Raw genomic sequence first — 27,121 nt, forward strand, 5'->3', positions numbered from 1 at the left:
CTGCCCGAGGTGTGGGCCGGACTTTTCCATGGACAGCCGCAGCTGCTGGAGCCCGTGCGGCCCTGGCTGCGCCGGAGGCTGGAGGGGATATTCCGGCGCTGGTGGTGGCTGGTTGAGGCCGCAGAGAGCTCCATCCTGCACGACCTGTGCGTCAAAGGGCTGAACGCCGAGGTGTTGGTCCAGGGGCTGCAGCCTGTCCTCGAGCAGCACACGGCTCCACTGGTTCATGGCATCATCAGCGTCATCGTGGGCCAGTGCAGCGAGGAGGCCCAGAGGCTGCTGCGCTCTGGTGCCACCAGGGATGAGAACAACGGCCCTGTGGCCACTGCCAGCTCCAGCTCCAGCAGCCCCAGCAGCTCCCAGACCAGCATCTCCTGGATGGGGGCTCCTGCCCATGACCCCAAAGTCTATGATGTGGAGGAGGAAGCTGGCACATTGGAGGCTGCTTTCCCTGGGGGTCCCAGCCACCCCCCACCTGTGCCGGTCCCCGTGGAGCGGGAGCGGCCCCCGGAGGAACCACAGCCGGAGGTGGTGACAGTGGCAGATCCCTCTGCCCAGGGCAGCAGCTTCAGCCCCTCCACCCCTGTCCTGGGCTGGGACCAATTGCCATGGGGACCCTTGCACCCCGTTAAGAGAAGGGTCCCCAGCCCCCAGGACTCTCCCCAGCCCTGCAAGAGGCCAACCCACTGGCAACTCCAGCAGGGCTCTCACAAATCTTCATTGAAGGAAAAGGAAATAAATTGTTACTTCCCTTACACAGTCCCTGGGCAGTGCTTTTTTCCTGCAGGGCAGCAGAAGCCAAAGGCAGAGCAGGCAGCAGAGGCAGCTGGGCTTGATGCAGGACCATGCCCTCAGCCTGCCTCCGGTGCTCCTCTCTGCCCAGCCACTGGCACACCAGCTCTGCTTTCTCTGTGCTGCCTGATGCCAACCAGGGCAACTTGTAGAGGGTAAATTTTCTAGCAGGCAAGCAAGGTATAGTGAGAACTTGATCCTGAGTCAAAATTTTGTTTCTATGTCCCAATCAAATAAAATCTTTTCAGCAACGACTCATTGCTCTAGAGAATATTATTGAAGGAGAAAGTAATGTTTTTTTTCTCCAGCTGCTACTACATCTTGGAAAAACATGTTATAAAGCAATACCCTTCATTTCCCAATAATACAAGTTCTGGAGTTGCCCAGTTTGAGGGAATTTAATGAGATTATATGTCAAGTAGATACACTACCCCAGGAAAGTAGAAAAAAATGACTTTCAAAAAAGAAATTAATGCAATTGTGCTGAATGGGAACTGTAAATCTAATGGGGGTCTGGAGGTTTAAGAGTAGAGAGGTCTCTTTTGTTTTTCAGTTTAATAGTGAGGAAGTTTTAGAAGCCGTATTGCTTTTTAATAAGAGATGAGAACACCACCTTCTCAGGAAGGAGGAAATAAATTTAAAAATATTATCCTTTTATAATACTTTAGAATAGGATGCAAGAAAAGAGGGAATTATTTCAATTTTTTAAAATAAAAATATTTTAAAATAATAGGCAAAGAGAAGCAACTATTTTAAGTCTAACAGAAATTCCACCAGGGGTGTAGATTGACATGACATTGACAATGGAGAACTTAATTTTCAAATATTGCCAGGGTTGTTGTTGTTGTTCTTTTTTGTTGTTGTTGTTGTTGTTGTTGTTGTTGGTTGGTTGGTTGGTTTTGGTTTTTTGGGGGTTTTTTTTTGGTTTTTTTTTTTTAGTTGTTGTTTATTAAAAACAGAGTTATGGAAACAGAGTTATTTCTCTGGCACTATTTTCTTTTCAAAATTAACTCTGCTGTGTTTCTCAAAGGGCTGGGAAGGTGTACTTTCTGCTTTTGATGTATAAAAACACTGGCATTTCACCTGCTAGAGAGATTGCAGCACTATCTGTAGTGGGTTTTTTAGGATGTCCCTTTCTAAGGTGTTTTATGGAGTTTGGTGTTGGGGGCATTGTCCCAACACACCAGATTCGTGGATAAAGTTTGTTCCAAATTCTTGTTAGGCTTAATAAAGACACCAAAGAGGTGTTAGAGAGCTCTTGTGCTTTACTTTACTGTACAGCTGTCCTAGCTCCTGCAACCAATCCACTCTTTGGAGTCAAAAAGTTTTGCTCAACAAGCTCTTAAATCTTACAATACCCTTCTCAAAAGTGCTGGCTAACGAGCCCGAAGTTTTTACCATACACCTGATAAGTTCCTAGCTCCCACAACAAACTTCTCCAAGGTGCTGGTTCAGAAGCCACAACACATGGCCACACATGGCCCACTCCCACAACAAAGTTTGGTACCAAGAATGGACTAGAACAGGACAGCTGTGCTTTGCCCAGGAGAGTGAGGGAGGAGAGAAATAAAGGCAGAGAAGAAACAACAGAATATCACCAGCTCCTAGATCCCATATTAGTCCTGTTCTGTGGATGCTCTGGAGCTGGATAAAAAATGAGAATGAAAGAGAAAGAGAAAGAGATGGAAAGAGAATGAGGGGTCCCAACCGGCTCCTTTTCACAACTAACCTACTGCAGCCTCTTATGTAAAGTAGAATTTACATGCCATTTTATCATGCATGCACAGCCAGCCCTGATGATGCAGAGGTGCAGCCCTTCCTGCTACCTGCTGTGGCATATCTGGGCGGAAGTCCATGGCTGCACACAGCTAAGTCAGGTTTAGGCAGTCATGGCCTGTGCCAGTCAGAGAACAATTACTTTCACTGGTCACAAGTTACCCTTCTCCATCCCTTCTCCAAGTCATGGCTGTGCAGGTCCCAGAGGGCCTGAGGTGTAATATGGAGTGAAGCGCTAAAACACTATACCTTTCTTTCACTGGGGCAGCTTCAGCACAGTCTTGGAAAAGGTTATAGTGACACAGGAGATAGGCTTGTGACCTTCAGCACACCACAAAAGGAGCAGCTTGAGAAAAAAGTATTTTCAGCTGTTTCCACTGCCAAAGGCAACTAACAGTGGTCCTTCCTCTTCAACTATGGTTCCACATTAGAAATCCTCCGGTGTAAAACTGAAAGAAGGGGAATCTTCCCAGTGGTAATTTTGAGTTGTTTATTTTTTTGTCAAGTTGGACTGTGTCACAAACCTGGTTTATGGTGACACACAAGTAATCTGCGTAGTTTGACCTGCCATTACCATACTGTGCAGGTCGCAAAACTGGGCAAAGAAAATAATCTATTAAAAATTAATTAAAAAGACTTTGTAAAAAAATAGTATGTGAGGTTGGAGAAGGAAAGCTTTTTTTGACTATACTGCTATCATACAGAGCTCTTCTGACTGAATGAGTGTAGGATCATCTGGTTTTGTCTGAAGTATCTGTTAAGAATGCAGAATTCATATTCTTCAACTTTTGCTTCAAACTTGCTATTTTTGAAGCTGCTAATGCCAGTGGGAGCAATTAATTAGGTATTTTTGAAAAGTGAAAGAGCTGCAGCTTTCTAGATGAATATCATCAATATGAAATCCAGTTGCAATCTACATAACCAACGTGGTTAATCCTGGGGTAGATGCCCAGGGAATCACTGTGCAAGTTATGCCTCAAAACTCTTGAGAAGTTACAGTGGAAAAGGTAATTTACAAAGGGTTGTTTCAAGGAATGAAAAGAAATTATTGATGAGTTTAGGTTTGGTCTTATTCCCACTTTTAACATTTCAATTCATATTCAGTCATTTATGTACATAACTTTGTTTCAGCAGCATGTGAAAACTGATTTGTTATTTCTTCTTTTCACCAAGGATTGCTTATTTTTAGCAAGGGGAGAAGTTATTCTTCATTTTTTCAAAGAGCTTTAATAGTGTCTGTGTATCTTTCTTTTGAAGGCCTCCAGCTCCCCTCAAACACCTTTGTTTTCTGTTTTGCATGATAACCAGAGGAGGCTGTCAAGAAAGATGTCTGTGAGTAGTCCACCAAAGGGACTGAACATTTGCAGCAAGGTGAGAATACTTGATCTGTTCAGTTTCTTTTATTTTTTTTTTTCTGAAATAAAACAATTAAAAATTCATATGAATGATTTTATAGCTGTTAACAATGAAAGGGGAAAATAGAGTCTGGAAACTACAGCCATAGCTGTCCAATAGTTCTAAAACTTCCACAAAGAAAATAAACTTTGAAAGGCTCCTCCCTTTTCAATAAGGCTGTAATATATGCAGAGAATTAAAGCAATGGGTCATCACCAGTGGAATGCTTACAGTATTTTATGGGTATTTCCTCATCTTCATGATCTTTCTACATTCTTTGTGTCAAACTTTGGCTGCAGAGCATACCCTCGTGAACATTGCTGCTGCATAATTTCTTTCCCAAGCATTGAGTACAAAAGATTGTGCAGTTTATTAGTTCGAATGTGCCCCAATATGAGTGGCAGTAGTTCCAAGGCAATGAAAATGTAACTGACACTGATTGCCTTTGCTTTTATTTATGTAATGGCTAATCTGTTTATACAAATATGCTACTCTTCTGGCAGGCTTCCAAGCTCAGATCCAAAGAAGTGATGAAAATTCATATTTTCTGTGCCAAAACAATCATCCAAGGTACCTACTTCTGCCTCTGAAGTACCAGCTCCTACTGGCTGTTTACAGCTGTCTTTTCTGTGTATCAGCAGATCAATTCTGCAACCAGGACCACCACTTAAAAAGCCAGATTATCTACTGAGAATGTCAAATAACCTTTCAAGCTCTAGTCAGAGCAGGAGCTGCTTGGAGACATTCCTGTGGACAGCTGGAACTTTCTGTCCAAAGAGCTCTTACCCATCTAAGTTGTGAAAGTGGAAAGAAGTCACTCAGCCACATAATTTAGAGCTGGGCCATTTTTTCCAACAGATTCACTATCTCATTTGTGAAAATAACTGGAAATCAAGTTTCTGCACCACTCAAGGAACTTATATATAAAGCTCATTGAGTGTGCACACAGGTACCTCCTTGACAGTTGGTAATACCACAGTTATGATGAAATTACTACTTACAAGATAGCTTCAGTCCTATCTCTCTTGCTGCAGGGGAGATTAAATAAAGAGCCTTATCTTTTGCTGTGAGGGACAGATCATTAGTCTCAGATGCTCCCAGTTTTTCTGCTTGCTGCTCAACAGGTGAAACTGTCTGCAAAAAACTTGCTCTGGCTCTGTAAAAATTGTTCAGGCACAATAGACTTGATTTTCGTGATGAAATCAACCTCCAGAGATGTCCCAGCAGCATACTATATGATGAAAAGAAGCAGAGACTGTGGCATGCACACCAAGAGCTATTTGCTTCCCTCATGGTTACAAATTAGCTGAACAAAATTAGGTTTACCCCTTTCTTTGTCAGCCTACATTCTGATGGAGGTTTGTTTCTCATGCACAGTTCTGATATGTGGAAGGATGCCATGTGCACTTAAAGGAAATTCAGAGGATGTGGTTGTTTTCTGCTAGGTCAGGCGTTTCAAAAATTACTCTTTAGGTGGAAAATGCTACTGTAAAGATTGTTTGAAAAATTATATTTAAACTGAGGTAAACCTAACTAATTCCTAGCAATCAAGGGAAGGCTAGGAAACTGGCTGAGAAACAAACTGGTTTCATATATATATTTTTTTTTCAGTTATGAAAACTTTAATTCCTTTCTTCTCATCTTCCTTAATTCTATTCAGAACTGCAAAAATCCCACCAAAACCCAACAAAGACAATAAACCACTCCTCCTTTTTCTAGGTTTGCTAAAGATAACTCCCTTCTCTTATCTGGTTTAGCTGATCAAAATAATTTTACTAGAGCAGCAGTGCTGTTTCCTAAGAGGCATGGAATCAAAATTGTTTGAGTTGGAGGGGACCTCAAAGCTCATCTTCTTCCAGGGATACTTTCCACTGTCCCAGATTGCTTCAAGCCCTGTCCAGCCTTGAACACTTCCAGGGATGGGGCAGCCATAGCTTCTCTGGGCAGCCTGTGCCAGTGCCTCACCACCCTCACAATAAAGAATTTCTTTTGAATATCTAATCTAAACCTGTCCTCTTTCAGTTTAAAACCATTGCACCTTGTCCTGCCACTATCTGTCCATATAAAAAGTTCCTGTCTCTCCTTTTTACGTCTGAATTTAAACCACACTCTGCTGTCGCTATTGGATAAAAGAACCACACTCTGCTGTTCCTGTTGGACATTTGCTGGCAAATGTCTTTGAATATTCTAATGTGCTTCATGTCTCTTGTGCTAAAGAGGACACTGGTCTAAACACTCAAAACCTTGTTTGCTCCAGTGGAAGCAAGGGGTTTTTTAAAGAATTCTTTCAATGATTACAGTTTTAGCCTTTTTCCAGGTTGCACTGAAGATTTAGGGACAGTTTCTATTATTAAGGGATAATGTTTCTCTTGAAAGAAGTAGTAAGGTTTTTTTCCTAGAAGGTTACTGCATGCATTTTGCATCGTGAAAATGTTCACATGGAGAAGTAATTAATGGAACTGAGAACTAGGTAAGAACTTAAGTCCTGAACCGGCAAAAAATGTGGTCACTGAAACATGGTTCTGCTCTGGGCTTGGGTGATTGATAGCTCAGTCTGATAGCTGTATATATTCACTGAACATATTAGTGTTCATACACTTAAGAAATATAGTTAATTTCCTTGCTCTAAATAAAATATACTTCATAGATGTTGCCTCGTATGGGTAAGGTTGTCAGTCATATATTTTGATGATTACTGTAGTTCCACTGGGATGATGTTTTCCTACATTTGTCTTTTTATCGTATAATCTTTTCTTCTTCTCTTCCACAGAGCAGAAACACCTCTGTGAACTTCAGGCAGTTACAGCTATGAAATGGTTTTGGTTCTCATCATCTCGTCATCCTCTGATTGTTTAATTACTTTAGTGACCAGTGTTGTGAAAATAGCTTCTTAAAACTGCTACTCTACTAGATCCACTTTCTTAGTACCACATTTTTGTTTGTTCTTTGCCATTTCTATTAGGCATGGTGCTTGGAGATGTGACATTTGCACAGAAAAGAACTAGGTGGCTTGGCCTGATTTCTGTTGACAATAATTTTTTATCAACTTCCTGGCTGATTTTTTTTTTTTTTTTTTTGGGACATAGGCATGGCATGAGTGCTTGTTTTATGACTTGGTAACATCATCCATTGCAGTCCAAGCTGAGAAAAAAGTTCCAAAATTCCAGGCCACTTGATATTCTTTTCTTGCAGGTTTTTCCTGCAAGACAATAAAACAAAAGCAATAAAAACTAAAACACCAACGACAACAAAACGCCAAAACAATTTCTCTCCCACCCAATAAACCTCCCAAAACTGAAAACAAAGCATGAAAAATCTTGCAAAGGTCCATGTGTGTATTTAACTTTTGTATATATTGGGCAAAATAAGTCAATGCTTAATTCAAAACTGAGCAAAGGATTTCTGTACTTTCAGCAGTGTCTTTCACTTGAAATTAAACGAGAGTCTTTCACTCTTCTGTTCTCTTCTTACGGGGACATCTCATACCTTGGATTTTCACATGATGGGGTTCTTATTAGTTTGACCCAGATGGACTAATATATAGTTAAGAGGTTCTCTGTGTGATATATATTTTTATATTTTAAACAAAATAATCTGGTTTATAGACATTTTTACACAGCTTTAGTATCTCTGGTTTTGTGACTTAAGCATTATTCCTTATATTAAAGCTTGATTTGACCCTTTGCATCTCAAAGGAGCTTTATTGATATTTCTTAGTGGATACTGGACAGATTACTAAGACGTGGTACAAAAAAAGTATTATTTGTGAAAACTGATTCTAGACGTAGAATAAGTCCTGGAGATCCCATTTATATTCTTCCTTTAGAAACAGCATATGCAGTATAAACTATTCTTCATCAAAAAGAGAATGCTTTCATGCTACTCAGATTTTTTTTTAAGATGAGGTTTTACAGCCAAACTATGTGGTTGCAATAATACTCTTTCAGTGCTTGGATAAGTCTCTAAGTGATGATGTCAGATGCTATGACTACTTCTCATAAATCTGAGTATTTATTATAGTCCCAGTTTTGAACTGAAGCTGCGTGAGTTATTGTCTAAGAATATTCTGGAAAACTCCACAGTGACTCTATGCCTTTTCTGTTTTTGTCAAAGAGAACTCAAAACTACTCATATTTTTTGCTCCTTGAAGAGCCTCTATTGCATAACATCGTGACAAGACACCTTTTCTGTAACATAATTTTTCCCTTCAATTCCCTGAGGTCCTACTTCAAAACCTGCATTTCAGAATGTCTTTATTTTATAAACATGAAAACCTTCCTAACAGACTGTTTTATCCTGTCAGCTGTGAAAATTTCTCCTCTGTCATGCAAAAGATCTGATGCTTTTCCTTGCACTGGGATGGGAAGGCTGGCAGGTGTTTTTTCAGTGTATTTAGTTTTGAGCAGCAGTTCTGTTTACAGAGTGCTATTTTTTTCTGTCTCTCCCAAATGTGCTGCTCAAACCAAAGTAATATATGTGTATATATGACAATAAATACCTTTGCATTTATCATATTATCAGGCTGGCTGTACAGGAGCTGGGTTTGATCACAATTTGTACAGGCAAAGATCATTTTGTTCACACCAGCTATGTGTCTTGGTATGTGCAAGAGTTCCTCCATACTTGACCGCTAAGCACTGCCTAAATATATATATCAGAATGTGCTTTTGTTAGATCACTTCTTCTGCATCTGCCTGCTTAGACCAGGCCTTTGCAGATGGACGTTCAGTTGTTCTGTTCTGACTTATAAACCGAGTCCTTCTTCTGTCAAATTAAGTTCATTTGTTGGACCTCCACTTCCTTCTGAGAGCTGTTAAGGTTCATCCACATCTTATGCCTTCTGATTTCTGTACTCTGCTGCCTGCACCCATATGTCCCTGGACATCTGGCACTTTCAAAGTGGTTGCTGTGAGTTCTTCACCACTAGATTAACCACTAACTTCCCCAGACAGCTTAATGCACGTACCCAATTTTCATTTTGCTGCCTGTGACAAATTACATTCCTTCCCCTTCCCCTTCCAGATCATGATGGATGTGCTGCATCTGACAAATCTTTTGTCAGATCTGTGTGACTCCATCAGTGCAGTTAGTCTTGTTTTGAGTTCAGTCACTCTTCGAAACTCCAGAAAAGAAAAGATGATTTCAAATTACTAAAAACTGGTGGTGGTTTGCCACAGAACAAACAAACAGACATTACTGCCTATTTTATCTAGATAATCACTCTTTCATTCTGATTTTTCCTTTAGTCCTCCTCATTTTAGTGAATGACCTGAAAAGACATTGCATTGTTACTTGGATTTTCCAAAGCTGTGCTCAGTGTCTCTTTTGCTTTACCCATTTCAGAAACAGACCACGAGCTTCTTCACAGCTTAATTCCATATCTTGTGCAATTACCTCTGCAAAGACTAACATTTGATCATACAGAGGTGTATACATGAAAAGTGGAGCCTTTCCCCTACATTTCACGTAATGTCTTCCCATTTCTTCATTGCTGTCATCCTGCTAGCACTCTCTGAAGGGTGTCCCTCATCTGTAGCAAAAACTAGAATCTGCAATGTCTTCTATGAATTTATCTTCCCTACAAGAACTTTAAAGCAAAATGCGTTACCTAATTCTGTGATGACATATGAAGTAACAAAATCCAAATTTTACCTTAAAAATATTAGAAGTTTTGGAAACAGAATAAAACATATTTACTCATTTCCAAGAAAAGATCAGGAAATGGGTTTAAAATTCGACGTGGCAGTATCCAAAGCAACTTTTAGAAGTTCCTTTAATGCAGAATAGAAGTTTGCCTGGGCACATGGGAGAGTGAACATTCTTTTGTTAAGCTCTTTTTGTAAAGTCTTGTTAAATCTGTTTGTTAACCTCTGACTCTCTTTAATCAAATCTTCCTTATCTACAGTGAAACAAACAAATCTACTCAAGGACTTGCCCTGAAATATGATAACTTTTGAAATCAGAAAATTGACAATTTATCCAATGCCAAATTCCTGTGGATTGGTGAAGATAAGAAGAACATTCAGGCTGGTCAAGCTTTTATAAATCCTTAGGTTTTATTTCCATCACCATGCACTGTCCAGCAAGAGCAGCTTGAGCTTGGACCTCATGAGCTTTCCACTTCAGTTCTCATCCATTTCTGCAGCTGGGCTGAAACATGTCTTGTAGCTGTGGAGTGCTGCAACTGTAGTGGGATTTTTTACTTTCCAGTGTTTGGGAACAATTCAAGAAATCAACTGGAAGCTGCAGTTTCTTTATGATTTCAAGCTGTTATCCTTTGTTGCCCTTGCATAGTCAAAAATTCACTTAGTGCTTAAGGTTGTGTGTGCATAGGTGTGTGTGTGTATTTATATATGTATGTATATGTGTTTGTGCTTGTGTGTATATATATACATATATATATATATAATGCTTAAGTGGTGTCTATATAGAAGTGTGTGTATTTGTATATATATGCATATATACATATAGATATTCAAATATTTTGTTAATAATCCTTTAAATATCTCCTATGGATATTTCTCACCTGAATTCCAGCTTGTGTAATTCAGAAATATCCACAGCAGATATTCACTAGGTCCCATCCAACCATCCAATTCAGATCTGCTGCATAGGAAATAAACTTCTAAACTAAAAAAAAAAAGAAAAAAAGAGAAAAAGAAAAAAAGAAGAAAAGAAAAAAAAAAGGAATAAATATACATGCTGAAGCTGCCAAGACTTTAATCTTAGGGCCAGGATAGAAATTATCCATTATTCAGGATTCTGAAATGACTCTTTTTGGACCTTTGATACCTCTTAGGTCAGTGTCATGAGTGTCTGCCCAGATCTTTGTTGTGTTTGTCACCTTCTTAACTTGCAGAATAAATATGGGATGGCACCCCAGGCAAGGGAAATTAAGATCTCTAGAAAGCCACATAGTTCTGTTGGAGATGTTGGATGTTTTTCACTTAGGTTCTTCTTCATTCATATGGCAAGAGCAAGAAGAACTTGACAAAACTACAACACAGTTTTCCCAATAAATATACAAAGCAAAGAGAAGACCTGTGCACTGCACTTTATTGTCAGCCTGTGTGGAATGACTGATTATTTCCCAGAAGAAAATTCCTCTGGCAGCTTCTATTTTTGTCCTGAATAACTTCCCATATCAATAAAAGAAATCAAAATTTCTGATGGCATTTTATTTACATACATATTAATATCTCCTAGAACTTTATTTAATAAATTAGAACCTTTGGGCTAGTAATTCAATATCAGTAGCCTTGCAGTTCCTGTACATTAAAGGAGGAATTTCTTCTATAGAAACAATATTTTCTCTAGAGTTAATATGTCACTGTGTTTGTAATTAGTAATTCTGGGTTGGTTTTGGATTTCTTTTTACAGTAAGAAGACTTTTAAAGTATTTGTTTAATTCTGCTAATTTCTGAACTACTGAGTCCTTGCTGCATTTTGAAGTTAACATCTGAGTAATAACAAATCTGTACTTCCAGTGGATGTATAGAGTTAAAACATATAGCAGAGTCTTGTTCTTACTTGGGAACATATCTCTGGATCAGTCCAGTGTAAGGCCTGGTCATAAGAATGATTTTTATTAGGCTACATCAGGCCTGACTTAGTTGCTATAAAGATAGCTGATATATCACAGGAGACTGAGAAATATGTGACTAAATGGTTATGGTTGTGCAATGATAATGCCAACAAAAAATAGTAATCTCATGTAATCAAATATTCTGTGTCGTAGTAAGAGTAGCAAGCAATGTTTTTGTTTTTTGTTTTTTGGGTTTTTTTTTAATTCACAGTATCAATGTTCTATTAGTACCAGTTTGAAAACAGAGACAAAAAAAAAGGAAAAAAAAAGAAAATAAAAAAGAGCCTTGAGATGGATGAACTGAATTTTGGAGGAACTTAGAGTGAATGAAAATCTGAAGAGTACCAGAGCATTATTACAGGAGTGGGAACCTGTGTTGTTGTGTGCATGTGCATTGTGTTTGAACATTTCTGGGTGTCTGCCCAAAAGAATGTCTCTGTGAAGAAAAGCCCTTAATAAAATTAGTGTAGCTAATTAAAAAATGTTTTGCAGCCCTTTTGGTTAAAAAATTGGTCTTTAAATTAAGGGAGGAGAAAGAGACACTTCTAAATTGTATTCCCTACTTATTGGAGGTGGCACTAGGTCCCTTCCAACTCAAAATATTCTGTGATTCTATGACATACAATTTTTTTAAAATCCTGTGCAGTTTAATTTAGAGACTTACTCCCAATGAATTTTCTCACCATTTTCTGACGTGTGGTATAAACAGGAACAGATGGACCTGTTGGGGAATACATGTTTTTTTTTCTCTTCTGACTGAACAAAATTAGGATTTTTTTTTAAGGTTGGTAGATTTCTGTTTATGGTTTATGTAGAGAAAGCTATATGCTGTTACTGAAAATACATTTGAACATTGATACTGGCACTGGGTACCGTGGTAGTGGAAGGAAATTTTAAACAGGGAAGAAATGAGAATTGTTGAAACTGAGACTCAGCCTTGTACTCGCAGGGTGAAAACTGGTGTTTCACCTCTTGGTGTCACTGCAGCATTTGGTATTTGCAGTTACTAACCCATATTACTGTTGGATTTGAATTTGCCTTTTTTTTTTTTCCATTTGGTTTGTTGTCATGTTTGCTTTTTTTTTTTTTTTTTTTTTTTTTTTTTTAAAGCCCTGTAGTCACTGCAGCTTTTTTTAACAAGTTAGAATGAAAGGTAGTGATTAAATTGGGAGCTGCCAACACCTCTCAGGTATGCCAATGAATTTTGTTGAGCATTAAACCAGCAGTGTGAAGCCTCAGGCACCAAACTGGTTTGGAATGAACATGATTCAGAGATGGGTAGGAATTACTCAATTCAGAGTACTCAATTGAAATTACTCAATTGAAATCTTTCAAATCTATGTAGTAATTTGTGAACTTTGTAAAGTCCATACTAATCTTCCCCTTACATATATACCCTTTTCAATTCTTCTTAAAAAGTGGGTGTCTTCTGACACTTCTACATCGATCTTCTCTTCGTGATTTATACAGCATTTCACATAGAGCATGTTTTCTTTAAAATGCTATTCAGACTCTACGTTTATTTCAGACAGTGATTTTCTTTGTGCCGTGTCCTATGCATGTCTTGCCCAATGCCTCTAGGCATCAGAGCTAAATTTTCTCTGAATTGAGGAAAGAAATAAAAGAAAAAATATATTCTACAAGAATTTTAATATGTCATCTGATCCAAGAGCATCCTGAAACAAAGGATGATTAGATAAACATGTGCTGTACCCGTGACAGAGAAAATACATTTCTTAGTGACCTTATGTAGCTGGCTGCAACAGATTTTTTAATTTGCTTCTGCTCCTTTCTCTGCTATTTTTTTCTCACCTACTTTGTCTCACTGGCCTCATCTCTTTCTTGAACATACATATTTTTGTACTTTTTCCTCACTGGCCTCAAAAGTGAAAAGCAAGAATAAGGCGTTTAGCTGAAATACAAAATCAATATTGTCTGGATCAGATTTTCTAACAAAGTGATTTCTTTGTTCTTAGCTGGAGAGGATATTATCACCATGGACTTTAAAGCTTTGCAGTGTTCTCATAGACTGTCAGTGCAGTGTTTGAAAGCACTGATGGAGGAGAATTCCTGCCACCAGACAGTGCAGGGGAGGCCAAGGAGTGAGGGACTTAAAGCCCATTACAATGGTCAGTGTTTGATGTAATGTAATTTTCCAATGAGGAAAATGAGGCAATGTCTGATCCAGCAGAGACTTTCTTGTGGGAATAAATGTGGATAACTGTGTTTGTATTTATTTATATATATATATATATATATATATATATATATATATATATATATATATGTATGTATATACCTAAAATATTAATATATTTAATATACATATATTCATACACAAACGATATATCTATGTAGCTAAACAAAGTAAGGGGTTGTTTTTTTCCGTCCTGAGAAAATTCAAAACCACTGATATGCCCAACAGCTTAAAAGTAATTTTCATTTCCCAAATTAGCTATGCACCTGGAGTGATCCCATTAACAAAGCCATCATGCCTCTTAAATTAAGTATTAATTTAACTTTAATTAAGTATTCATTTAAATCAACAAGGAGCCACAGAATACGTGAAAATTTGGAGGCTGTTTTGCTGAAAGGAGTAGATTAAAAGTTAGAAGCAGAAGTAAACACACAATTAACTGGACTTAGCAGAAGCCTCTGAGCCTCTCCACTGAAAGTAGTTTTTGAAGGACCACATTCACTTGGGATGATTCTTTGCCTTTCTAGAAAGCTGGCTTTCTAACAAGTCAGCAGTAGACAATATAGAATATTATAAAACACTATAAGCATGGCAGGCTATAATTAGTGATTAAAGCATTGTGCTGGTAATTCAGTTAAAGATCCAGGCCAAAGCACACAGAGCTTTTACTGTGGGTGTTCTTGCATGAGTTGAGATGCTGAGGTTGAGTGTGCTTTTGGAACACAGCTGGGATATCACCTCACCTACACAGCCAAGGGTATCTCTGGGGCAACGGAATGGGAGTGGATCACTTCATTTTTGGAATTCAGGGAAGTAAAAACACTGTTTTCATATTGTAGCTGTGAAACCTCATTGGAAGGTCTGGGAAAGGCATCAGGAAAGCCTTTCCCTGTAGCAAAGGATGGGTGCTGTCAAGTGTGTGAGGCTTTAAGGATCAGGGAAAATATTAACACAATTTTAAGATCAGAAGCTTGGCTGCCCCATGCCTGATCTCCCAACACACTCAGCAGAGGACACAGACACAATTTAGGATGAGGAAAATCTTCCAAGGCTGTACTACAGCCAGCCAGACTTCGTGAGTTATGCAGGAAATGGAAAGAAGTCCCAGTCCCTCCTTTCTGTGGAAGTGCCCTTTAGCAGAACTGTAAACATCTCAAATATTTTGGCTCATGAAAACCTCTCTTTTACTTTGCAGACTACAGTTTAAGATTCCAAAAGGAGAGGAATGACCCTTTTCAGAGTGAAGCAAAATATATTTAAATGATAGGGGATATGTGATTTAAGGTTTGTGGAAGAAAAAATGAAGATTTCAAAATCAAATTTAATAAATACGTATTTCTTGCTGTCACCGTGTGTATATAACAGCTCTGAGATAAGAAAAAAATGAGGCTGAACATCCAAGAGGAGAAAATGTGTTTTAAACGCTAATGCTAGGGAAACAGACATAAGGAAAAAGATTTTGTATGGACTATGCTCAATCTTCCATTTCAGCCCACAGCCCAGATGAAGACAGCATTTTCAGTAACGAAACAAACAAAGCCCTCAGGTCTGTGTTTAGGAATGCCCTAGAGGTGCTGTAGAGCAGGGAAACCTTTTGTCTTCTCACAGCCCAGTGCTACAACTGCTGCCAAGGGATCTGCAGCCTGGTCAGAGCTGCCCAGGCAATAAAGGCTCCCTCCACCCTGCATCTGGAGGCTGATGTGCTCCAGGAGGTGCTGGCATAGCTGTTGGGACATAAATCTGAGGCTTGCCTTTCCAGCAAAAGGGTTTGGTTTCAGTACAATATTTGATGTCCCCTTCTTTTGGAGAAGAACCATAATTTCATATATTTTACCTCACCTCAGCAATCATAGTTGTAGTCCTCAGGTCTCAGGAAATGAAAAGGGGAGAGAGAAGAAGACAGAGAAGAAAAGAAAGGAGACAAAAAGTATTTTTGAATATTTACTGAATCTAGGTTCTTCCTCTATTCAACAGCTTTCTTCCAAGTGCTCCAGCAGCTCTTGTAAACCATATACCCAATAGTTTTGCATTCTCTGAGAGTGGCTGCTCTGTGCTGCCTAAAGAAAAAAAAAAAAAGAAGAAAAAAAAAAAAAAAGAACAAAGAAACCCTACACACTTCTCAGTAAAAAGTATCCAAGTTTTGTAAGTGTAATGAGAACAGTGGGTAAAACATATGGCATATCCTCAGATCTGAATGGAAATGTAGCAGAGCAGACAATACTAAATTAGATAGGAGAGGTTCAGACAGCTATCAGGAAACGAAGAGTGGATTATTTTTTTTCACCTTGAACCAGATGAAATACATTTGTTTATCCATCTGTGGAATCTTAAATTATTTTCCAGCCAAACTGATCAGAGTGTGCCTGGGCTATGTTACAGGAAGTTATGATTATTCACTTTGCCTAGACTTCATCAGGACTCCTGATGTGTGATAATATCCACAATGGAGTCAAGTTTTCAATTTTTTTTCCTGATCTCCTAGAGACTTGCAACAAATGCAGAATTTACAAATCCTAAATATAAATGAATTGACCTTTGTCAATTCGTAAATCACAAAAATTTCTGTGGCTTAACAATATGGTTTTCAAAGCTGGGTAAGTCAAGGGATACTTTGAACTTTTGGTAATGCCATTTGTCTTTTAGTGAAACCCATTTTCTAGCATGCTCTGAATGAGGGAGAAGAGCGTTCATAGCTGATGTGGATGCTCCTCTTTTCACTGGAGCCAGCCTCTGGCTGACTGAAATTACCTGTATTAGCCAGGGTCTTCAGTGCAGCTTCAAATTGATGGCAAACATGAATTGTAATTTCTTGGAATTTTTCATAGAAACATTAGATAAATGGAAATACATTTCCAATAAAACATATTTAAAGTGAAAATAATTTGAATAGTTGAAAAGCTGAAGCTTTTGGTTTAATTTAAAAAGAATTTAAAATAAATCCTCCAGAGTACTCCACTTTAAACTTTCCTAAAATGAGCTGTTCATTATTTCTTGGTTTTAACTCAGGGCTTTACAAACATCTTGCTCATTATTGACAAAGCAAAAAAACCCAAAAAACCCCCAACACATACTCCAACAGTTTTAATAGTTCCTCTGCTAATTAGGCAGTAATTCAGTTGTGTTTACACAATTTTCTGAGGTCAACTGTAGGAGATCTAGTGGAGCATATAAGACAGATAATGAAGACAGATAAAAATGTCTTAAATTACCTGAAAATGTAATAGGCTTTCATCCAGGGTGCTCAGAAATTCACTGATGGTAATAAAATAGCAAGGAAAATTTACACATAGAAATTTAGGCACAACTCAGTTCCAGTTTAAAAAATAGTTTACTGTCAACAGCCAGAAAGCAGATTTTTGTTCTGTAGGCATGATACAATTATTAAGCAAGGATTAAGTAAGTCATCAACCTGTTCTTAAGGCATTTTTTATTTGACACATGAAACAATTTAGAGAAAACCTCCTTGATCCCAGAAGATTTGTATGGGTACATTTTCAATTACAGTCAAATCTCTCTTTTCATCTCTTCAACATTGTATTTTATTGCACCACATAACCTGAACAATCCCATTACATCCCATTACATTACATCCCATTCATTTTTACAAGTTTGATTTTTCATAATTAGTATGGATCCCTTGTTGTCATGACCTTGTTCTTTATCTGAGTAAAATGCTGGAGATTGTTGCTGAAAACAACTCAGCTACCTAACTGAGAAGAATCCAGACTTTACAGTCCAATGGATTCCTTTAATTAAGAGGAGTGAAACCCATACATTATTCTCTAATGTAGCTGATTTAGAGTGCTTAAACAGACCAAAATTTAACTCTGAACTCTTTTATCTATTGATTAATACACACCAATCCTCTTTATTTCCTTCAGCTGGATGAGAGCATTTGTGGTTAATCACTGCAAGTGTTGTGACTCAAAATACCATGACTTTTCGAGCACAAGAACTCAGTCATGTAGAAATTCCAATATTCTTACCAAATTTCTTGATCTCTACAGCCAAGCATAACTGAACATGAAAGGTCACAGCTGCTTTTTTTTTTAGGAAAGCAGAGACCTGGGAGGACCAAATGCAGACAAGCCTTCTGTGAGGATGAGCAAGCAGTTCTGAGCAAGGAGCAGGGAAATAAAGGAAAGAGGGACTCTAAGTTGTTGAACTTGGCTGCAGCACTGCAGGATGCAGATATTTCTTTTGTCTGTGATAAATATCACTCTATTTAGCAGCTTCTGAATTCCTAGGCTAAAATGCTGCTTCCACAGGAACTTCTACAGATGATTTTGGGTTAGACTGTCAAATTAAGGACTCATTCAGAGGTCCTGTCTAAGAAGACCAACATATTTTATAAACAATATTCACTTTCCATAAACAATTGCTGCATGCTTTTATTTCCTTTTGGTTCAGGAAAAATAAAAAACCTGACATACTCTTTCTGAGACTTACTTTGCTATGTCTTGTTTATTTCTGCCCTGAATACACCTGAGGAATTTAGACAAGAAACCAAACATGCTATTGGTAGCTTCAGCACAAATTTTTAAGAAAGGGATCTCAATGGCAACCTTCTGTCATAGGCCATAACAGTAACCATTCCCATCAACCCCAAATTTAACTGTTTGTGGCACTTGTTAAATAGGTGACTAAGTGATGCTATTTCATTGAATCCTCATGAATGGTTCTTAGGCAGGATTAGACTAGTGAGGGCACAAGCACAGACAAGTAATACGGCACCTGGTTTCAGTAATAATAACCCAACACTCCTACATTTATAAAAAGTACCCAGCTAGATTTCTTAGCCCAAGGCAGGGCAGAGAGAGGAACTGGAGAACTTGGGACAGGGTTTTATCTAGTATCTGATACCAAGAGTCAACTTGAAACTGTGCTTAGACAAAGTCCTTTGCCAGTGACACTTTTCCTACGGTCCCGTTTGCCCCAAGCGCGGATAAAAGCGGCGTCCCAGCTGCTGCGCTCATTCCGGCCCGCGGATCCCAGCCTGCCCCGGAGCGTCAGGAGCAGGGATGGAAGCTCAGCAGCTCGGGCTCGATGCCGTGTGCTGCGCTCGGCGCTCCTGAGAGCTGCTGCAGGGCCGGAGCAGGCCCGGCCCGCGGGGAGCGGCTCCTGCTGCGGCAGCCGGGCGGCCTCGGGGCTGCAGGGGCAGCGGGCGGGCAGGGCTCGGCTCAGCCCCGGGCAGCGCCGCCTTCTCAGCAAAGCTCCGTGCCGGCTGCGGAGAAGGGCGGGGGACCTGCTGGAGAGATCCTGCAATGCCCAAATTCAGAGCCCGCGGCAAAGGCCGCCCGGGGCACAGCGACCTTCCCGTTGTCCCGCGGCCTTTTTGGGAACGATGCCAAAGGGGCCCGGGTCTCTCCTGCCGCCTGCGGGCACCAGCACGTTGCAGGGACCTGTCCGTCACAGCAGGGTTAATCCGGGCTGGAGACTGCTGCAAACAGGCATCACAACATCCCTTCCCAAATTCCTCTGTGCTCAGGGCTGTGCCGGACAGGAGGAGCCCAACACCTGGGAAAAACTCCTGCACATTCACAGCAGCCTCAGCAGCCGTGGTTGTGCACACATTGCAGAGCGGTGTGCTTGTGAATTCTCAGACAGCCTGGTAAGCGTTTCAAAGGTTTCTGCAATCAGTCAATAGATTGATCGATCAATCAATATTTTTCGAGGATTACAAAAATAAGAAATTAGAGTACGAAGTCAAAACAATTGCATTACAACAACCTGCTTATATCCCAATTGAATTCTTGCATTATAATTTTTGAGGAGACAAACCTCTCCCAGTCTAGTACAAAAGTATTTTCTCTATAGGGAAACACTTTACAAGTAATATTACCACATTTAATAATCCGTGGGTTTTTTGCAGGTTCCACTAAACACAGCCTAAAAATATGTATAACAGAAAATAGTTGTAAGTTGAGTTATGAAGTTACAAAATGTAGCAACGGCCTGTTGTGTGTGTACGTAAACATTTGCTCTCCCATCTGACGGCTCATTCTCCAAGTTGCAATAAACAGCTGAATGCTCTCAGCAGCTCCAAATCCTTCCCCTTACCATCCTGAACGGATCGACAAAATTAGCAATAACCAACATGAACAGCTCTTCACTTCTATTAAAACTTAACTCTTGAAAGATCCGTTTTTATTTTGTGTCTTCCAGGGGAAGCAGACATACCAAACACATGGGAGAACATAATTTTCCACGGTGCTTCTTGGTCTGGAAATTGGCGTGGTCAAGAGCTGCTTTCCTCAGGAACTGGTGGATAATCCCTCTAAGCCTCAAGAGCTGCATAATGAGTAAAGCCTGGACGGACCAACTTGCATTTCACGTGTTAGATGGTAATCCTTAAATACTCTGAGCGGTGTTTAATAAAGCAGTTAGAGGATACTGGAAAAACATCCTCTCCTGACTTGATCTGTGATTTGCAGGTAAGGAAAAATGTCCGTTTTCTAAAGAGAAAAAGAGTGTTTACATTGAGGAATTCCCTAGACCTGCCTGAGAAGGTTGCACTTCAGAGAAGACAAGGAAGCAATCTAGGGATCAAAAGGAAACTTAGAGTAAGTTGAGAATAAAAACACAGAAACACATATTACAAACATTAACCCTTTTGATACACTGAATGGCTACGACTCTGTAACTTTTATTCCAAGTTGTACAAATTTTCATGTATTTTTTTTCACATTTATTTTTAAATAAGGCTGTACAAATAAAGTAGGGAAAAGCACGAAGTACAGTTAATATTGTCCACAGAGTGCTGTTAAATACAGGCAGAATCAAATAGTGTCAAACTATGTCAAGCAATCTCTGAAGTCTGCTAGTAAGTTGCTGACCAAAAGGAATGGTAGGAAAACCAGAACAAATGTAAGAAAGACAAGACTGGCTATCACATCTGGCTATCATCTCTAAATATCCATGCATAAGTGCCTTCTATTATGATAAAAACATTTGTCCTGTTCAGGTCCGTGAAAGGATTCTCACTGATTGCAGTGGGTTGGAAATTGCATGCTTTGTGAAAAGATGACAGAGAGAACATTAAAGTGATCTGGATATCCTTTGTAATCAGTCTCTGTTTCCTCCAATAAAAATGAGATACATGCTTATAAATCACAATCATTCCTCTGCTCTCTGGAAATCTTATTTTGGTATTTCACACCACTCTTCAGATTGAACTTGCTGTTCTCCTTTCTATTCTTCTAGCAGTGACATGAGTAGGGACAAAAGTGCTGACAGTTCACCGGAAAGAGTCAGAAAGTGCATTCCACTTGTGTGGTTGTTTTGTTTTTATTGCTACATCACATCCATGTGTGACCCTCTCCTTAAGTGAGTGTCACTATAACCATTCATACCTGCCAAATATCACAGTGATTCAGGAAAGGGATTCATTTGTTTCAGAAGTCAGACTCCCAAAGTCAGTGACCTTCACGAAGCTGTGTTCCCACCAATGGAGACCTCCTCAACAAAGCCTCTTGGGCTTATCCTGGGAGCCAAGAGCAGAAGTGCCAGCTGAGCAGATCTGCAGCTGCCAACATCTCCTGCAGCCCCTCATGCCTCCGAGCTGAGCTAGATTTTCATATATCTATCTATATCTTTATATATCTATGTCATCTATCTATCTATCTATCTATCTATCTATCTATCTATCTATCTATTTCGATATATCTATATCTATATCTATATCTATATCTATATCTATATCTATATCTATATCTATATCTATATCTAATCAATATTTATCTGTTTAAAGAAGATGAGTGTACCTTCAGCCTCAGCAGCTCATCTCCTGTACGTGAGACCCCTGCCCTGAACCCCATGTCTGTAGAGGTGTGCATGGGTGTGTGTGTGTGTGTGGGAGACCTTTTTCCTTCTGGAGCAGCAAATGAGGCACAACATATCCCACAGGGTAGATTAAATTGAACAAGATGTCCACTTGAAGGCACCTGAACCGAGGATGAGATCTCCACCAGCTCTACAGGCAGTTTGGACACCCGGCTCCTATGGAGGAACAGGCACATGGAAACTAAAGTACAGCCCAAAATTATTAAATACCAACAATAATACACCTCCTTTTTACTGGAGGAAATAAGGACCGCAAAGAACATGCAGTCCCACTACAGAAACTTTATGGAGCTGCCTAAGAGTGTTAGAGAGCAATTTTAAGGGGAGATGCCATTTTTTATTTGTCTGTCCAAAAGGACATGTGTGCTCTGCAGGTCTTGGGTGGTATCTGTAGGCTCTTTATGGACATGTTGCATTTAAAACAGTATTAGATGGCTGTGCTGAGACCACAAGAGTAAATTCTAGATGCCTGGTTATCAGAGGCTTGGCAAGCCTTCATGTGCAAATCTTGGGGCTACCCAGAAGAGCAAAGACAAAAACTTAGGCAAAAGTGATTCTTAGTTTAGATGGCTTGAAAGAATGAAATGTGAAGAATGTTAAAGCTTTTTTAGTATTACTTTTCCTAGATGGAAACCATAAAATCAGTGATCTAAAATGTCTCTTCCGATCCATGGCTGCACTATCCTATTACCAAGAGCACAAATATTAGCTGAAAGAATAAGTCATGCTGCACATGGATAATCAAGAGATTTTAGAATGTGGTCTGAACAATAACAAATCTTTGATATGGAACAGCATTGCTGCTGCTGCCTCAGCAACCCCCAGATGAATGAGGAGAATAATTAACTATGCAATGATTAACTATGACTTTTGCTGCCTTTCTAAACAGGATATGATGATACTGGCCACTTGTGTTTACAATTCTGCAATAGCGTTGCTTAATTGTCATTTTATGATTTCTTACCGAATCTGTTATCCAGCTTTTTTCTACTGGCACATTTTCTCCTTTATAGCCATGGCAATTTCAGAGATTTGGTTTGCTCTCAGCAAATTTGCTGCCAGACTGCAAATCAGACCTATGTTTACTTGCAGTGCTGACCGGATCCTGGGAATACCTCGCCATGGCAGTCTGTGTCATTTACAACACTTCCTGATACTTCAGTGACAAAATCAAGTGATACCGGTTCCATACTGCAAGCTGGAGCAATGTGTTTATCTTTGAAGTCTGTGGGCTGAGACTAAAATAATCAGCATTAATTATTCAGCAACATACAAGAAGTGATGAGTTTTCAATCAGTATAAATCAAATTCCTATAAAATACATTTTAAGTATAACTAAGATGGGCAAGATAAGCTCTTCTTATTGTTATCAAATGATTCTTTGAATCCTCAAGGGTCAGTGTCTCTTATCTCCATCATTGATGAGATCTTCACGTTAACTGCTGTACAACATCATACAGATAGTTTGTTCAACCCTACTGGCAACAATGTCTGGTGTTTACCACAGATGATGTGTCCCTTTTGTTCTTCTTTGGTGACAATTAAAATTATTGCTTGTAGACTCCTACATCAAACATCAGGGTTGTCAATATTTCAACAGATTAATTTTTCAAAGAACAGCAGTGTTTCTCTTCCTGATTTTACTAAATAAGAAGAGAACATGAGGCTAGCAAAAAATAATTAGATGAGAACTTGTTTATGTATAGTGTTTATTCAGTTGATACTTCTTACCAAATACATATATACATGATTTTTAGGTAATGGTGTATTTAACCAAGTGATGTAAAGTAACTCCAGATTGATGTACAATAACTCTCAGGTCATAGCTTTAAAATATTTGCTCTCCTCCCTTCCTTTAATCTTTCTGTTCCTGAGAGCTGTCGGTAGTTGTAAATGATAAAGAAGTTCCAAGGTATCCGTTAGTCCAGTGGATTCCTCTATTTAAATGAAAAATCAAAAGTATACCTATGCCTTGTTTCCTATGGGAAAAAAAAAATAGAACTCTAGTATTTTAGTCTTGGGCATTAATCAGATTTAATGGAAATATTGCACAGAATGAAATCAAATTTGGATTCGATTTTAAACCAGCCCTGCAACTCTCATCCTTACTAGTTTTAGCAAAGTGTCTTTATAATATGGGTACCTCAGAAAAAAAATTCAAATAAATTTCTATGGAACTGTGCTGCTGTGAAAAAAGTACACTTTCTTAAGTTTACCCTTTCTTCACACAGATGTTACAAACATAGAAAATTACAAACATATATGTGTGTATAAATATATGTGTGTGTGTGTGTGTGTGTGTGTGTGTGTGTGTGTGTGTGTGTGTGTGTGTATATCAGCTGAAGGAGAGAATGCACGGTTCTAAATTTGGAGCACCACCTTTGGAAACACAGATGGTACTTAATGCAGTCTAAAAAATTAAACATCCAGTATTAGCAGTGGGCCAACAAGTTTTGATCTGGTATAATTGCTATCATTTGTAATCAGATTTGCTTCCTGCAGTGGGTTGTGGAGGAATTAGTAAAGCTAAGAAGATCTCTAGAAAGCTGGGAAAGCAGGCCTTAGAAACAGAAAGAGCCAAGACACTTAGAGCTATCTGCAGCTGCAAAGTCTGAAAGTAGAAAATGTTACAATAGTAGAGCAAGTGAGGATATTAAACAAGAGCTTGAGTCTTAGGCTTGGCTAAGATAGACTTTTAGATGGCAGGAAAATATGCTTAGCAAAATACTAGAAAGTTTTAAGCTTACTAATGGAACATTGTGTATTGTTAATAAAAAGAAGACACGCAAGCACTGTGTGAAGCAGGTGTACGTGTACTTTCAGTAATCGGTTAAAACAACTGTCTGTAAGCTTTAGCAACATGCTATTGGCTAAAAAGTTTTTAAGATGCTCTGTAAGAAAGAAATCTTTGGCTGCTGCTGGCTGTACGTGAGCTTTGCCCTCTGCTTATTATCTCAACCATGTAACGAGGCTGATCCCGCCAATAACGCTCAAGTCTTGTACCCGAGCAGCCCCGGCCCGTTCACGAAAAGGAAAAACACCGACACAGCTTGAGGCTTAGGAAGGCAAAGAGAGCCTGCAGGGCAGGTGGCTGTGCTGTGACTGCAGCAGCAGGAGGGGTCACCTCGGGGCTCAGGAGGGGCTCCGCTGTCCATCCGCGATGTGCCCGCTCCTCCTGCGTCCTGCGAGTCCTTCCCTGGCAGTGACAGCGGGAGCTGCTCCCTGCCGCCGGCCGGCTCCTCTGCCTGGAGTCCCTCCGAGCTGTGCAGTACAAGCTCCCTCTTGCCTGGAGCCAAATGCGTGCCTGCGCCTTGGGCTGGCTTTGCCAGCTCTCTTTTTCCAAGCGTGTGACTCCCAGGCTTCTGCCCCAGCCCAGGGATGTTTGTTATTTCCATCCCCAGCTAGTTTGACACGGTGAATCACTGTGGTTTTACCTAAGAGGTGAATTGTAAGAACCTAAATGAGAGATGCGGGACTCCAGGCGGCTCTTCCAAAACGCAGTTTATCACATGCAAGACGCTAGAGCAGTCCAGGGTCGTGGGAGACAGAGCCTGTGCCTAGAGCTGTCAGCTGCATCTGCAGGCAGGCCTGGAGACCCTTCCTTTAGGTTACAAATGCATTATATACTTTTCTTTGCTGAGCATCTTAATACAGTAGAACCAATCTATACCTTAACTTTTATCTATAGCCTATCATAACTACTACAATTACCATATTCATGTTAGTATTCTCCAATCACTAAATGTGTTTACAGTTTAAGCCAGAAGTTGTTTTTCAGTTTTCTTGCAGTGGAAAATTCCGACATTTTTTTTCTACTTGCAACATTTGCTGACTTGTTTGCCTGTGCTATCTTTCTGCTTAGTAAAAACATCTTCTTGTTTGAGGTGGGCTTATCCTTTGTTCTAAGTCATAAAAACCCCTTCTAACTAACATATCCTTTGCCTCCTTGGTTATCCAGTAAGACTGGCTCAGCAATTCTTTTCTTCTATATCAAAACTTGCTTCCATCTCTATTCCTTCCTCAGCTTCTACATTCAAAAATCTTTCTGCTAAGCATACGTATCTGTGAGACTTTCTTGTCAAAATGAGGAAAACTGCCCACTTAACAGAAGACAACTGCCCTACAGATGGCAAAGAGAATTCAATTTACTTGACAATCCAGGACAAGAGGTTGTGAGGGTTAGACCCCCTCATCATTCCTTGGTCAATGACAGGATCCTGTAACAGGGATCCCAAATGCCTCGCTTCAGTGCCATCCAGAATTGCAGCCTCGCCTGCAGCATCCCAAAGATGGACTAACCAGCTAATTATGGATTCATCAGATAGTCGGGTGTAATCCTTCCTTAGGCCACAAAGGTCCTTCAGGGAGAAGGACTCAATATTGGCTTCTGATCTTGCGCCTGTTGCTTTGACTCCTGATTTTATGTCAGGAAGCGCTGAGGGTCTTTCTCCTGCATCATCATCATCATCATCATCTACTGGTCGATCGGTCTTGTCTGTGCACCTTCTGCTTCTAGTGCTAGTAGCAACAGCCATTGGTTGAGGCTTATTGTCTGGTTTAGCTGCTGGCTTAGGCTGGCTCTCTGGTTTAACTGCTGGCTTCGAGCCTGGGGTGTTGGCTGCAGCCTTAGTGACTGGGATAGCTGCTGATTTATCTCCCTGCCCCCTTTCTTCTGTCTGCTGCCCTAGAGTATCTAGCAGTGTGCGACAAGCATACATCAGCCCAGCTCACTGCAATGATCCTTTTCTCCTTAGGATCACCATGGTACTTCTCTTTCAGGTATTTCCCCACTGTAGTGGTGCGTTATTTTTTTTTTTTTTTGCTTTTGTATAATGTTGTAGGTATAAGTTGTATTATGTAATAAGGTTCCACTCAGGTCTCCTCCCTTTTTCTCTCTCTTCAGCAGCTCTTGCTCGCCCTGCCACTTACCCTATTCCCCTCCTATTCCCCTCCCAGTTAGTTGATTGTTACATTGTTCACCCCGCCCTGAGCCTCTGTCAGTTACAGGCAACCGCCTCCCTTCTCCCAGAAAATTCCACCGAGGTTGGCCTGTGATTGGTTCAGGGGCCAGGGCTCCTCCCCAGTTGCCCCCTGTTTGGATCCCCGAAGTTGTCAGTTATGTTGGTCCTCCCATGTTCTTATTTACTATTGGTTGATTGTTCTCATATTTAACATGCTGTCAACTCCGGGTTATTCGGAGTCCAGCAGACGTCCTCCAATAAACCCGACCCCTGTTACTACGTCTCTGGCCTCTCGCCTTTTTTACCTCCAACGGGTTGCAGCTGCTTCTCACCACCTGTTCCTGTGGTCCTCTGTCCTAAGGCGAAAGCCTTAGGCGCTCTCCTGCTGAGGAAGCTTCTGCGGGAGAGTGCCCCCCTGCTGCCGGCGGTGCTGGCCGAGCTAGCGCGGACAACCAACGATTTTAGAGGAAGCCAGGCACCGCCGCTGCACCCCACCTCAGCCAGGTTCTGAATTTGTTCATGGGGAAAGTCCCAGACTACAGGGTCGGAGAATTCCTTCAGGATTTGGCCCAT

At 40.1% G+C, this 27,121-nt stretch overlaps 1 long non-coding RNA gene across 1 annotated transcript; it reads left to right on the forward strand.

Annotated features, from left to right (window-relative positions):
• Window positions 1-3,587: 3,587 nt before the first annotated feature.
• LOC135291171 (uncharacterized) lies at window positions 3,588-18,189 on the forward strand. Its single transcript, XR_010354040.1, has 2 exons — window positions 3,588-3,939; window positions 17,799-18,189. It is a non-coding gene; the product is annotated as an uncharacterized LOC135291171 (long non-coding RNA).
• The last annotated feature ends 8,932 nt before the right edge of the window (window positions 18,190-27,121 follow it).

Source organism: Passer domesticus, chromosome Z, assembly GCF_036417665.1.
Source record: "Passer domesticus isolate bPasDom1 chromosome Z, bPasDom1.hap1, whole genome shotgun sequence".
In the NCBI taxonomy this organism is placed as follows: domain Eukaryota; kingdom Metazoa; phylum Chordata; class Aves; order Passeriformes; family Passeridae; genus Passer; species Passer domesticus.